This window comes from Bubalus kerabau, chromosome 11 (genome assembly GCF_029407905.1).
Source record: "Bubalus kerabau isolate K-KA32 ecotype Philippines breed swamp buffalo chromosome 11, PCC_UOA_SB_1v2, whole genome shotgun sequence".
NCBI classification, from domain to species: Eukaryota; Metazoa; Chordata; class Mammalia; order Artiodactyla; family Bovidae; genus Bubalus; species Bubalus kerabau.
Window position 1 is genome coordinate 84,738,611 of NC_073634.1, and position 14,438 is coordinate 84,753,048.

At 48.9% G+C, this 14,438-nt stretch overlaps 1 protein-coding gene across 1 annotated transcript in view; it reads left to right on the forward strand.

Annotated features, from left to right (window-relative positions):
* The window catches only part of CYRIA (CYFIP related Rac1 interactor A), a 102,819-nt gene that overhangs the window by 36,428 nt on the left and 51,953 nt on the right, over positions 1–14,438 (forward strand). Inside the window, exon 2 of the mRNA XM_055540888.1 lies at positions 7,251–7,402. The gene's annotated coding sequence lies outside the window, so the exon portion shown is untranslated. The remainder of the gene's footprint in view (positions 1–7,250; positions 7,403–14,438) is intronic.

Sequence of the window (14,438 nt, forward strand, 5' to 3'; positions counted from 1 at the left end):
CGCTGGACCAGAAGTCCTGGGATGCCCCTGATTAAATAACTGCAGGAAACAGCTCTTAAGAGAATGGACTAACAGTGCCTGTTGCTCTCTTGTTAGCATTTCACTTGTATTGATGTGTGAGATTGATTTAAGACTGATTTCCTGTTTCAAAAGAACAGCAGATTCTTTTTTCCTCTTGATCAGAGATTCTTAAGAAGGCGGAAAAGAAACAAAAAGCTTAAGAAACAAAAAACAAGCTTTAAGTGCCGCCTCCCTCCTCCGCAGGCTCATAGAGTCAGAGGAGAGATCCCTGGACAGGTGGGTATAACCCCACACCCTCCAGGGGTTGGGGGATCGGTGCCTGCTGGCAATGGAGACAGGGCGCCTGTCCCAGCCCTGCACCCCCTTCCAAGGAAGCAGGGTCTTGGGTCCTGTCGTGGGTGGCGGTTTCTCCAGCAGAATGCAGCAGCTTCTCTTTGCCGTGTTTCCTGTCCTGTTGCCTTGGGCCGCCAGAGATGAGAGAGATGCCGAGCCCTCAGGTCTGGGGGACTGGCTGGTTATCAGAACACCTGCCCGTTGAGGTTCTGGCTGCGAGGGCACCAGGCGCCCAGCAGTGCTTTCAAAATCTATTGCTGAACAAGTCACACCCTTGCTTCCCAAATCATAGGATATCCGCTTTATCATCAGCTTGCCTGTTTTATACGTAAGGCCCATGAGGCCAACAGGTGTAGAAGACTTTCTGGTGAGCAAAGGGAGAGTGGATTGTTGCAAAGGAGTGTTTGGGTAAGCTAGAAAGCAGGAGATCATGCAGTAGCATTCTCCACTGAATCAGTGAGGCTTAAAAGAACCCACCCCCAGTATTGTGGTTATGGCAGGGTGACAAACGGTCTTTGTGTGCCTGGGACAGGACTGGTTAATGCGTGTTGTCCTAGCGGCACTATTATTATTTTGATTTTTTCCTGTTTTCTGATTCATTGATTTCTGTTGCAGTCCCGCAGTTTATTTTTTATTTATTTTTTTGGCTGCACCATGCAGCACGTGGGATCTTAGTTTCCTGACCAGGGATCAAACTCATGCCCCTTGCATTAGAAGAGGGGGTTCTCAACTGCTGGACCACCGGGGAAGTTCCCCAGCAGCATTATTAATAGGCCCTTTTCACTCTGGCAAGAACCCAGGTTTGGATCATAAGCGGCTTGATTACCTTAATAGTATGTAACCACATAGGTGGATACGTAGCATGGATACATAAGTGGATACATAGTATGGATAAAGTGTGGATAATATGTCTAAGTTTAAAGACCTGTACCTTTGTGCTTTAACAGTTCAAAAGTTGGTTGTGGGTTAGCACCATCAGTCATGGGCAGAGTCTGTCACCATCTCATGACACACGTAGCTTAGAGGTAAGACCATGGACCAAAATGTCAGACAACAGTTCAGATCCTTGCTCCTAACCAACCAGCTACTTGACCTTTAGGATATGATTTAGCTTATCTCAACTATAAATTAAGAATAATCATACGGCCTTCTTAGAGTTGATGTTATTACCGTGTAACCTATATAAAGCATCTAGTTCATTTCTGATAGATGACAGGTGTCAATAAATGGTGGCTCCCATGATGATGACGCTGACGTCATGACTGTTGTTATTTTGGCTCTAGTCTCCCCGTGTGTGAAATGATGAGGGATGTTCTCTGTCCTGCCCTGCTCCCCAGTTCTTCCTGAGTCTGAATTCACCCGGCACCCTTAGAACCCAGGCTCCCTGGTAGTGTGTGCACTCACTGCTCTGGGTGAGAACTTTTGGCAGAGTCTCATTCACCAGCTGCCCAGTGGGTCCCTCCCTCTGTGACACGGGCACTGAGTTCTCAAGAACACTATCCCTTCCATCCACCCTGATGACTCTCCCATCTTGGGGCCTCCCTCAAACCCTCCGCAGCCCACCTCACTTCCTCTTCCCACGAGTGGTGCTGTGTCAATACTGAAGCCAGGAAGTCCTTTACTGGCGCTGGCTGACACCAAGGGGGTGGGGGCAGGGCTGCCACCCAGGAAGGGCTGGGGACCAGAATGCTGGTCCTGCCTGCTCAGCACCTTTCAATCACTATTTCCCGCCCTGGAGAGTTTCCTCCTTTCCTCCACCTTTGGCATGAAGGCAGTGTCTGCTTCTAGTGCGCCTCCCGTGTTCCCCGTTTCTTTCCACTAAGTGACTGTTCTGTGTGTCTCATTCTTTCCTTTTTTCTTTTTTTAAAAATGTAACTGCTTTAGGATGGAGTATGTGCATGCTAAGTCACTTCATTCATGTCTGACTCTTTGAGACCCTATGGACTGTAGCCCACCAGACTCCTCTGTCCATGGGGTTCTCCAGGCAAGAATACTGGAGTGGGCTGCCATGCCCTTCTCCAAGGGATCTTCCCGACTCAGGGGTTGAACCCACATCCCTTAAGTCTCCTGCATTGGCAGACAGGTTCTTTACCACTAGTGCCACATGGGGAGATGGAATATTAACAACATAGTAGTAAAGAGCAGGAATGGAGCCAGACTGCAGGAATTCAGCTCTTGTCTCTACTGCTCAAAAGCCAAGTCCCTTGGACAAGGCCTCAGTTTCCTCGTCTGTAAAAGCAGCTGGAAGAACACCTATCTGTCCAGGGCGTCAGGGAGTCACCAGGTCTCCAGTGTTCAGTGACGCCTGATGCACTGTGGGAACCTGATGAGCAGGAGTCATATTTTTCTTCACACTGACCCGGGCTCCTGCTGCTGTGGGAGAGAGCGTTCTCAGGTTCCCTGACTCAGGGTGTACGCCCTGCCACTGCTTAACCTGTGGCTGGAACAAGTAGGCTTCTGCCCTGCTCTGGATTCTGAGTCCCCTCAGCTTGGAGGGCAGGCAAGTGGTCTTCCAGGCTCTCCAGTTCCCTCACCGTCTGTAGGTATCACCTTCTGTCTGTCCAGTGGTTCCACTTTCAGAACCATTCAAAAATGGCAGACACACAGACATCCTAAGCTATTTCTCAGCCCCTCCCCTGAATGGGGGAGGCGAGGAGGGGGGTGGACAGGAGGCAGTGAAAAGGTCCCAGGTCACTAGACTGGAGAAGGTCAGGAGATGCCCGTTCTGGTTTCGGTTCTGTCCTGTGAACCTGGAGAAGTCATTTTATGTCTCTGGGTTTTAGCTTCCCCATTTTTAACATGGACTAACACCATGCTTTGTCCCTCTCTTAACACATTATTGATCCGGGAGTTTTTTGCAGAAACTGATACCTGTGACCAGCCATTTGTAATGTAAGTGAATATTGGAACACTCCGGTCAATAATGTTTGGATAACAAAAGATATATTAATACGTCTCTGGTCAAAAAGCTGTTAAAATGACCAAAGAAGACAAGATATTGACAAGAGAGGCTTCCCTGGTGCCTCAGGTAATAAAGAAGCTGCCTGCAATGCAGGAGACACGGGTTTGATCCCTGGGTCAGGAAGATCCCCTGGAGGAGGGCATGGCAACCCACTCCAGTATTCTTGCCTGGAGAATCCCATGGACAGAGGAGCCTGGCGGGTCACAGGTCATGGGGTCGCAGAATCAGACACGACTGAGCACAAGCACTCAGGTGCTGCCACAGCGCCGCCTACTGGTGGTCTCGGGTGGTGCTGGTTTCCTCCCTGGGGCAAAGGGACAGTGGCTGTGGCTCCAGTCATTTGTAACCATGGCAACAGGAGCAGACCCTTGCTGATGTTGTGTGAGGTTGGGCTGCTGGTGGGGACCAGAGGCGGAAGTTGTCAGTGTCTTTCTTCACTTGACTCTGTGCTCCCTGACGGATCTCTGGCCTGTGGGTGACTCAGACAGGAAACCGCCAGCTGTCCCTTCAAAAAGCTTGGACTCCTCTCAAAGATACGCTTGCTTTTCATTGCTCTGTGTTTGTTTGGATGGTGGGGGAGTAGTTTACAGAGTCAAGGCCAGAGCCCTGGAGCAGGCTTCTCCTTGGGAGGGTCTCCGTGATTGAATGGACAAGATGGAAGGAGGTGGGACCCTGTGAGGGCTGGGTGAGGATCCAAGCTATCTAAATGCTGGTCTGTGGGCCAGAGCCAGTGATGACATAGATCTCTCCAGAAGCTTGGCCCCAAATCCAGGTTGGGCTGTACTTTTTTTTTTTTTCCTTTTTTTTTTTTAGCTTCTCTAGATGTACAAGTTTGGGGAACCACTGGAGTGGGTTGGACTGGTATCTAGGACTTGTCTTTGGAGGGGGGGGCCTCTGTATTCCCTGCCTACCGTCTAGTACCCATTCGGATCCTGTTAAGTATTATTAGTTTTGATATTACAGAGTGATTAGGTTATTAGTTTAGCTTTCTATTTGTGTGGTTGTTCAGCTTACCAGGTGACTGCCAGCCTCAATGGTGCCCACTGGGAGTTGGGGGACTTTCGTTGTGTCTGTAATTAAGTAAAGTGAACAAAATGGTAGGAAAAGATTCTGGAAGTACTTAGAGTCATGGTCTGGAGGAGACCCAGCATTCTGCTGGCCTTGACTCTCTTAGTATTGCGATAGAAGAAAGTGTGATTCTTGCCGGACCCCACTGGGGGAGATCAAGTCCTAATCAAACACATGAAAATGGTTCTAATTTTGAGAGCATTTGAGCAGGACAGGGATGGGGACGGGATCACACCCCCTGATACTGATTGCCTCGAAAGTTCCCAGGTCCTTTTGTGACACCTGGCTTCAGCCACAACCAAGAGGTGAGAGAGGTGGTCTCCCCTGGATTCTTCTTTAGGAAGCCACTGTAGTCAGGGGCCCCGGCACACAGCACCCGTGGTGGGCACCCTTCTCCTTGGCCTGTGCTCTGCTGGCAATTCACAGGCACGACCCCAAACGTGGAGGAAACTAACTTCTCTCCCTGGCCCGACCCCGATCCCCCCACTCCCCACCCCGCTACCACCATGACCTGGTTTCCCAAATGCAGGGCTCAGAAATCCCTTTCTCATCAGGCAGGAGTTGCTGTGTTTTCTCTATCATTTCCTTCCCTTCCCCCACCACTTCCTGTTTTTTCTTCCCCTTTCTCCACCCCCCCACCATCTCTCCAGCCTGTCCCTTGTTGTCCAAGACCAGGAACAGAGGCCGGCCGTTGATAATCATGATTTCCTGACGGGCCCTCTGGCTGCTCGGGGCCAGGGCCAGCCCAGCATCTCTGGGGCACGTGAGCCCTGGTTGGCAGCACACAGGAAGCCAGGGCCCTTCGAGCCTCTTGTCTGAATGAGAATCTAACGAGAATAACCCTTCATGTCCTGACAGCATTAACAGCTGCCAGAGAACTTTCGCCTGCCTTCAAGCTAACACGCTGGAAAATAAGGCAGCTCCCAGTGTTTTTTGGCCTAATAACTGTAGTCCAGTTTAGATGAACAAAACACAGATTTTGGAGTCAGAAATGAGTCCATGCCTAATTCTGCACCGAATTTTCTTTATGACTCTGCAGGGCATTCTAGTTCTCTCCAACTCAGCTCTAGGTCTAACCTTTTGGGAAAATGGAACTCATGGTACCTTTAGGGGAAAGTTTTTGAGGATAAATTAGGAAACTATATCTATAAGATTCATATGATATGAATGCTTTGCTTCATGAATGTGGGATCCCTTCTTTGGTTTTGATGTTTTGCATAGAGGAGTGGCTGTTCAAATGTACATTGTTCAGAAAAATCACATAATAAAACAACAAGGTCCTACTGTGTAGCAGAGACATTATTTTGCTGACAAAAGTCCATCTGGTCAAAGCTATGGTTTTTCCAGTAGTCATGTATGGATGTGAGAGTTGGACTAAAAAGAAAGCTGAGCACCAAAGAACTGAGGCTTTTGAACTGTGGTGTTGGAGAAGACTCTTGAGAGTTCCTTGGACTGCAAGGAGATCCAACCAGTCCATCCTAAAGGAGTTCAGTCCTGGGTGTTCACTGGAAGGACTAACGTTGAAGCTGAAACTCCAATACTTTGGCCACCTGTTGCAGAGAGCTGACTCATTGGAAAAGACCCTGATGCTGGGAAAGATTAATGGTGGGAGGAGAAGGGGATGACAGAGGATGAGATTGTTGGATGGTATCACCGACTCGATGGACATGAGTTTGAGCAAGCTCCGGGAATTGGTGATGGACCGGGAGGCCTGGTGTGCTGCAGTTCTTGGGGTCACAAAGAGTCAGACATGACTGAGCGACTGAACTGAACTGAACTGAACTGTGTAGCACAGGGATCTATGTTCAATATCCAGTAATAAACCATAATGGATATACTCAGATATATGTATATATATATAACCAAATCGGCTTCTCTAGTAGCTCAGTTGGTAAAGAATCTACCTGCAATGCAGGAGATGTGGGTTTGATCCCTGGGTCAGGAAAATCCTCTAGAGGAGGAAATGGCACCCATTCCAGTATTCTTGTCTGGGAAATCCAATGGACAAAGGAACCTGGCAGGCTACAGTCCATGGGGTCGCAAGAGTTGAACACAACTGAGTGGCTAAACCACCACCATAACTGAATAACTTTGCTGTATACCAGAAACTAACACAATATTGTAAATCAATTATAGTTTAACAAAAAAAAAGGTGGGGGGAATCACATAGTGGATGATATCCATGGGAGGAGGATCCATGTGTATTTCTTTGTTTTCCTGAAACACGTAGTGACAGATAGACAAAAAGAGACAGAGACAGATCAGCTGACCTAGGGGCTGGGTATACAGACGACTCTCATTAAAAAACCAACTCCACCCACCACTGTGCTCATGGGTCCCTCTCTTCTATAACAGTATTTTTCTAATGGGAAACAGGGAGAACCATCCCAACCACATGCCTGAGGTGGACTGTTTTACTCATTCAGCTCCCAGGGGGTAATACTACAAAAAACTACAAAAACAGCATTCTGGAAAAAGTGCCACCTCTCTTTTGGAAAATCTGTTTTAAAAAAGAAAAAGAAAAACAGAGAGTTCCATTCAGGGTCAATGACCACTTGTTTGAGAAGTCAGATGGGTCATGTGGCTGCTTTTTAAAAATTTGTTTTAAAATTCCAGAGGCCAAGGAATCAGAGACACGTTCTGATCTGGAGTCTCCCTCCAAGTGGCAAGACTCTTGAGTGAAGCTCTTTTCTTCTCTGAGCCTCAGTTTCCCCAACTACATGTGACAAGGTTGTTGTGTTTCTTCCGTCCCTGGTAATCGGTGATTCTGGGGCTCTCTCTGCTCTGCGTAAACGAATGTGTTATGGCCAGAGTAGAAGAGGAAATGGCCTCTCCTAGTAAAATGACTTGTGTTCCCTTTCTGCAGATTATCACTCACCAGGGACAGAGAAACTGCAGGACTCTCAGGGGCCACAGTCCTGATCTGGGGAGCCAGACTTGTCTTGGCTGAACAGCTGCTCATCTGATTCATTCCGTCAGCCTGGATTGGTGACTCCGAGTCACGGGAGAGATCTCCAGGTAAGAAACAACTGTCTTTGCTTTTAGCCAACAGCACGGTGATGACCAGCATTTTTAGTGCAGAGAATCTATGCACTAAAGATATTCGGGCTTCCAGAATACCCAGAAGTCTCAAGGATGGTCCTTCAGCCAGATTTCTCATCTCTGATTGGAACTCATGCTTCCTTACACCACATACATGTACAAGGAGAAAAAAGAAAAAAACAAGGATATAATAAAGAACTGATGTGTATTTCAAAGTAGCTCATTCTGAAGTGGGGAACTGTCCCCAGGTTCTATAACTGCATTTTGAGTGGGAGCATTTGCTACATGAGTCTTCTGTTTAGGCAAGAAACAGAGGAGCTTGAAACATGGAGGGGGAGCAGCTCAGAGTTATCGTTGTAGGTTGCTCTGTCTCTACAGAATCCATCTAAGGGTTTCTTTCTGTCCATCCTGGCCATCCAGATTAAGACCAGCAAGGAGAGAAGTAGCTGACCTGGCATGAATTTAAGTCTCATGCCAGAGGCCTGGTTGGTGTCTCACTTGCTATAACATTTTGGGAGGTAAAACCAGCTGAATTTCGAGGTAAATTTGGCACCGCGGTGCACCACTGTGGAGCACTGGTCCCCTCGCCTCTTCCCTCATCGCCAGCATGTTGGCCTTTTTCTCTCCCACCGCCTCCCAGTCAGTTTTGGATACTTTTCTTCTTACCTGGAAGGGGAGAGGGTCACACCTACTTGCACTTCTTTGAACATGGGCCTGACACAAGCTGACGTTCTTCCCAGGTGACCTAAGATCTGCTGATTTTGTCTGCTGGGACTGTGGGGTATCAGTGCGTCTCCTTTAAGCTGGCCCAGGGCACCCACACATCCGAGGTCAGCAGTCACGAAGGAGGTGACAATACACCCTGATGACCACATGCCCGTTTGTTACTCTTTCAGTGTTTGCCGCTGTTACCTTCTGCTATCTTCTCCTAAAGCTCTTCTTTTTCATTTACATATTTTGATTTTTCCCTGAAAAGCAAAATTAGAAGCATTTCATAAAGCTTGACAGTACAGAAGGTAAGGCCAGGTGATTTCTCAGGTATTTTCCAGTTCTGAAGTCCTGGGGTTATTTTGTCCCAGACTTGTTCCTTATACCAGATTCTCATTCTTGGGGGAACTGATTTGTCTTTGTGCTCCTTGCCTTTCTTCCTCTTATGATTTCTTTCCCCTGAGGGGTCCCTGAGTTGTAGCATAATTCAGAGGAAGGAGAAGAACTTTTGAAATTAGACAGACTTGATTTCACATCTCAGTTCTGCTATTTATAGGTTGAGTGATTTTTGCTTAGATCATCGTAAATTCCTGAGCTTCAGTTTCCCCACCGTAAGATGGGGACAGTCCCTACTGTATTGAAGGCTTGTGCTTAAGCTCCAAGGAGACGATAATGCATTGGCGTGGGTTCTTGCAGATGGTAAACCTCAAAAAAATGTCAGCTTCTTTCCCTGGTCAACCTTATTCAGAGGTATTTCAATACAGCTTTGAGCCCCCATTGAGCTCCCTTTGAACCTGTGGCCAAAACCCTAGGGACAGGCTAGTCTACACACATAAGTTAAGAAGAGAACTGTCAACAGCTCTCGATTTCAGTGTTCTTCAGTAGTAGCCTTCCCTCCTCTAGCTTTGACAGACCACCTTCTGCAGTTCAACTATTTGATGGTTTGCTCTGTTACATCTCACCACCCTCCCAGCCTCTTGTGTACATCCTTTGTCCCATCAGATAGTAGCTGAAAACTAACTCACCGCCAGCAGCTTTCCCACTTCACACCAGCATAATTCCAAGATCCAGATGAATGTCCTTACAGCTGGGATCAGCTGATTTGGGGGCAGATTTCCTGGCCCCTCAGCTAGACAGTTAGGTTTCAAGCACATGTTTGTCCAGGCCCACAACGTTGGTTTTCTTCCTTAACTGTTAGCTCTTACAGGACATTCTTTTATCCAGCCATCCACAAATATGAATGGAGCATGTCTACACAGCAGGGGCATTCTTGGGGTTAGGGTTCTGTACAAAACAAAGCAAAATTCCTGTTCCCTTTGAGCTTGCATTCTGATGGGATTAAGGGCGTGTCAGTAAATAAACAAGCATGTATTATCCCAGGTAGTACTAAGTGTTATGGAAAAAATAAAGCAAAAAATAATGACCATAAAGCCAATTCAGAGCGATAGCAGTGCCTGTATGCCTGCAGCCCCCAGCCTCCTGTTTTCGGCAGGACACCAGGGAAGCCCCCTGACTGGGTGTCACTGGAGCAGGATCCAAACAAAGTTGGGGACGGAGGCTTGAAGGAAAGTGGGATCAAAGGCTGTGAAGTGGGGATGTGCTTGGGCTACAAGGAGCTGCAAGTGGCCAGTAGGTTTGGAGCAGATGGAACGAGGGACAGTGCAAGGACATGAGGACAGGAGGCGTGGGCAGGTGGTGTGGACCTTGTGAGCCACTGTGAAGACTTGGGCTTTTATGTTCTGGTTGACTTTTCCAGAGCCTCCTCTACCCTTCCTCCTTCTTCCCCAGAATATCTCAAGGGCCTCATCCCTGAAACATCCTGCAATAGAAATGAAGATGGATGTTCTTGCCCAATAGAGTACTCACCATTCATTCCCAAACCTGTATTGGGCACTCGGTAGTGAGACTCTGGAGATAAATGAGACTTGGCCCCGTTCTAGGAGCCTGTGGCCAGGCACTGGTTCAAGGCTGCTTGGAGAGTATGCATGGATAAATCAGGTCCAAGTGAGCAGTTGTCCTAATTTGGTTACTTTGGAAGCAATTTGCCAGAGTGGGAATTTTCTGCTGGTACCTCCCACAAGTCGCTGGTACCAATTCTTTTGGAATTCATTCACCTAGACTGTTGCCAAGCCTGGCCTTTTGGGTTGAGGGAGGGCCAATCCATTCAGCAAACCTGTGAGTGCCTATTCTGTGTTGGTACCAGTGCTAGACACCTGGGGAAAAGATGCTGAGATCCAGCCCCTGCCCTCGGGTGGTTTATGGTTTTCCTGAGAAGCCTGCTAGTAATTATACAGCACACCACTTATCAGATGAGAGTGGGTGTGAGGGAGCCAAGAGATGGAGGTAGTGAGCTCCCCGTCCCTGGGAGAATGTGAGCAGAATGAGGGGCATAGCTGAGGAAGCTTCCTAGGGACACACTATCTCCACTGAGTCCTGGAAGTGAGAGTAGTGTGCCAGGTGAATAGCAGGGAGAGCGGGAAACTTCAGGGAAAGGTTGGGCATTTCCAGGCAGAAGAGAGGCGTACACAAGGGCTGCCTCTCGGAGGACCTGTGAAGGTGAGGTGAAGATGAGGTGAGTCTGAGCGAGAAAGACTCATTCAGAGACAGAAGGTGGGAGGACTAACAAGGGGCCTTGAATGTCAGGCCGAGAGGGTTGGGTGAATCCTGAGGACAGCTCAGAACTGATAACAGAAACTTAAGTGAAGACGGATGGACCTGATGAGGAAGTTTTACAAAGCAAAGGGTCAGCTTTTATTTAACCCCCTGTTCTGTAAAGTGCTGATTTTACATCTACTCCTTGTAATAGTATATGATCATACCTCAGCTGTGAAACAGATGCATACAGATCAACTGACTGAGATGCTTGTGAGGGTGCCCAGCCTTTCCACCATGAGGTCCCTGGGAATGGTGAGTGCTGATGGCCCTGCACCTGTATCTTGGTGCACAAATTACTGGGAAATGGTTAAAACACAAGTCTTGTGTTGTATTCATGGGTCTGACTCTTTGCGATCCCATGGACTACAGCACACCAGGCTTCCCTGTCCTTCATCGATTCCCAGAGCTTGCTCAAACTCATGTTCATTGAATCGGTGGTGCCATCCAACCATCTCATTCTCTATCGACCCCATCTCCTGCCTTCAGTCTTTTCCAGCAGGTGAATGGAATTGTACACATGCATTAAACAGACAATATCTGAACCCTCATGATGCACCAGCCACCATGCTAGGCCTGGGAGCATCCAGACAAATCAAGCCCAGTCAGCCCCCCAAGTAATTCATAGCTCGTGACAAAGACAGAGGAACCAGCAGTAACAGGAGCAGATGGTGGGTAAGAGCCTCAGCATAAACAAAGTGATGTGGGTGCAGAGAGGGAGCCTGCCCTCTGCTCAGGCAAGTCAGGGAATTCTTCCAAGATGGGCCATGTGAGCTAGGTTTTGAAGAATGAGTAGGAGTTGGGGGCTGGGAAAAAGTACAAAACAGGACTCTCATAAATAAGGGCGAACACTCAGTCCTCTGTGATGACGCTGGGGAGGAAGTAGCACAGATAATGCCTCAGCTCTGCTTTGAAAAAAAACATTAGTCCTTACCTCCTCATCCTCCCACCTCATTCCCGACAGAAACTAAAAATAATCATTGACTAATTTGAGTTCATCCCTTCTCTGACTGCATGGAGATTGTTAGTGATCAGAATTGGATAAAGGGGACCAAGAAGAGAAGTACAAAGGAGGAGGCAGGAGATTTTTGAAACTGTATCTGTCCTATGTTTCTCTTAGAAAAAACAATCTAGATATAGATGTTATGTATATGCACATTCCCATGTGTAAACGGGTCTGATACATATCAAAGTGCATGTATATACATGTATGTGTATGCATGCACAGTCCCTCAGTTGTGTCCAACTCTCTGCAGCCCCATGAACTGTAGCCCACCAAGCTCCTCTGTCCATGGAATTTTGCAGCAAGAATACGGGAGTGGGTTGCCATTTCCTACTCCAGGAGATCTTCCCAGCCCAGGGATCAAACCTGCATCTCTTGGGTCCTACACTGGCAGGCAGATTCTTTACCACTGTGCCACCTGGGAAGCCAGCATACAAGTATGCACACATTCATATTATATAGAATTTGTTTTAACCGAGCACAGAGCCTGGTGCCCGTGGCCTTCAGGCACGCTTGCTGTCTGGAGATGGATGCGGGTGAGAATTGACCTTGCTGACTTTCACACATCCCCGATGTGCCAAGGTGGCTGAGGGTCACGGTGTTGTACATTCAGAAGCACTGCAGGAGGGAGTCTGGATACTGGCCATGGCAAAGGAGGCTGCAGCTCTGGAAGACGAAGCACCTCGCCCGAGGCCCACAGCTATCAGCTGGTCAGGATTCAGGCCCTCTTCTGACTGTCCCTCTCCCACAGCCCCATGCTGTGTGTCACCCTATCTATGAAAAGGGAAAGCGTGCATGTGCGCTCAGTCGTGTCCGACTCTTTGTGATGCCGTGGACTATTGCCCACCAGGCTCCTCTGTCTGTGGGATTTCCCAGGCAAGAAATACTGGAGTGGGTTGCCATTTCCTGGATCTTCGAAACCCAGGCAGCTCCTGCATTGGCAGGCGAGTTCTTGACCACTGCGCCACCGGGGAAGCCTATAAATAGGGCTTCAGACTGCAGCAGCAACCCATCGTGGAGTCAGGGATACGTGTGCCCGGAAATCCTCTGTAGATCCCTCTGGTGCTGGCAACACACTATACCTTGCTGTGCAGGGGAGGAAGAAGGAAGGGGGGAAGGAAGGAAGGGAGGGTGAAGGAGGAAGAAGGAGGAGGGTAAGGAGGGATAGGATGAAGGACAGACATCAGGGTGAACTTGGGTTCTAGTCCAGGCCTGGCATAGACACACCTTTGACCCTGGACACCCCTTCCCTTCTCCATCATCACTAAGAGGGTATTGGGCTTGATTGTTGAACTCCTGTTTCTGAACTTGTCCCCAAGGAGGGTCCTTGGATTCCCCTGTAGTCCCACAGGACCCCAGTGTAGGACTCGAATTTGCATCACCATCACCAGAAAGCTCTAGAAGGTGAGAAACGAGAGCCCCGACCTCCTTGTGGAGGGCCGGGTCTCCCCCAGCCCTGGAACCAGAACAGCTGAGCCAGTACAGAGAACATGGAGGGCTCAGCTGCACCCCGTCCTCCCAGCCTTCTGCCGGGATCCTCAGTGTAACTGCTCCCTTGTTCTGTCCCCCATTTCAGGCCCCCAGCCTTCTTGCACCTCAGTCTTCCAGCCCAGAGAAGTTCAAGTGCTGGGCTTGGCCCTGCACCTTTCTTCCCTGGAGACTTGTAAGCTGCCAGCCCAGACGTCCCAGGAGGGAGCCCGCGACTGACCTGGAAAGCAGGAAGGAAGCCGGGGGCAGGAGCAGGCTGCAAACTGGCGGAGAAAGGAGTCCTGCGGAGTCATCCATGTGGGCTCGGCTTTGGCCGTCAGTGCCCCACAGCTTCTCCTTCCTGCCAGTCAGCTCTCTCTGCCCTGAGCCTGCTGCTAACCAGGGTTCTGGGGCAATTTGTCGTTCAGTCGATCAGTTGTGTCCGACTCTTTGCGACCCCATGGACACGCAGACTTTCTTGTGCTTCACCATCTCCTGGAATTTGCTCAACTCATGTCCATTGAGTCGATGATGCCACCCAACCATCTCATCCTCTGTTGTTCCCTTCTCCTCCTGCCTTCCATCTTTCCCGGCATCAGGGTCTCTTCCAGTGAGTCAGTTCTTCACATCAGGTGGTCAAAATATTGGAGCTTCAGCTTCAGCATTTGTCCTTCCAGTGAATATTCAGGGTTGGTTTCCTTTAGGACTGACTGGTTTGATCTCCTTGCTAACACCTCACTTCAATATTCAATTCCGTTTCTGGGCTGAGCTGCAGGTTCAATCATTTAATGGCTGTTTATTAGGCACTCTTGCTTGCAGAGCTTGTCCTGTGAAAAAGTGAAAGTCACTCAGTCGTGTCTGACTCTTTGTGACCCTGTGGATTTTATAGCCTGCCAGGCTCCTCTGTCCATGGAATTCTCCAGGCAAGAATACTGGAGTGGGTTGTCATTCCCTACTCCAAGGGATCTTCCCCACCCAGGAATCGAACTGGGGTCTCCTGCATTGCAGGCAGATTCTTGGAATGTCTGAGCCACCAGGGGAAATCCACCGCCCCCACCCCCAGCCCCCAAGCAGAACTTTTCCTAGATGATGGCGTTTCAGAGCTGAAGTCAGCAACGCCATAAACACAGGGAGACGTCACGAGTGTGGGACACCTCCTTCTGTCCAATGGAACAAGTGGAG